Below are 955 nucleotides of genomic sequence, written 5' to 3'. Positions count from 1 at the left end.
CAGTCTCAAAATTTATTCAAAAAATATTTAATTAATTAATCCAAAGCTAAACTTGAATCTAACACAATTTAAACTAAACTCTGAAATTCAACATAACTCATCTCACAAAATTATAGGATTCCCTTGATTAAAATATAGATCGGGTGAGATGAATAAGGATTAATTAAATTAATTTAAAATTAAAATTAAAATTAAATTAAAATTAAAATTAAAATTAAAATTAAATTAAAATTAAATTAAAATTAAAATTAAAATAAATTAAATTAAACTAAAATTAAATTAAATTAAAATTAAAAATTCTTAAATCAAAATTAAAACTTAAAATGAAATTAAAAAGCAAACTAAAACATTTAAACCTAAATTTTAAAAACAATGGTATCAAAGACGTCTTTGATGGAATCGGAAGCGTCCTATAGAAAGGCGGCAAAATTCCCACCCAACCTAGGGAAGGCGCCTTCAACACGTTTAAAGGTGCCCTCCATAGGGTATGGAAGGCGCCTTCCATAAACTAGAAGGCGCCTTCAATCCAAAACTTAACAGCGAACAAAAACCTTTCTGTTCACGATAAACAACTCCAGAAGGCGCCCTCCAGCCACCTTCTTTCACTTTTCTCTCCACTTTTCACCTTCAAAATCCCAACTATGCCTCCTAGGTACCTTCTAATTCGATCTATCTAGTTATTTTTTTATATTTGTGTATTTTCCTTGAATATTTGCACGTATATACTAATTTAGGAAGCGACGGAATGTTATTCCATCTTACGCTAGTTCCAGCAGTGTCTCCTTTACTGATGCCAGATTTCGTACTGAGCGTCTTAGGCTAGATTTCCTAGATCATTTATATATCGCATTAAAATCTAGATTTTTAAGTAGGATGTTCTTTACCTATTACTGTGCCCCTATTATAGAAGTTATAGACTATTATAAGTTAGATAAATTACTTTACTGTAGTCATT

This window comes from Zingiber officinale, chromosome 1A (genome assembly GCF_018446385.1).
Source record: "Zingiber officinale cultivar Zhangliang chromosome 1A, Zo_v1.1, whole genome shotgun sequence".
Lineage (NCBI taxonomy): Eukaryota > Viridiplantae > Streptophyta > Magnoliopsida > Zingiberales > Zingiberaceae > Zingiber > Zingiber officinale.
The sequence above is the reverse complement of the archived record's forward strand: the minus strand, read 5'-3'. Positions refer to the sequence as shown.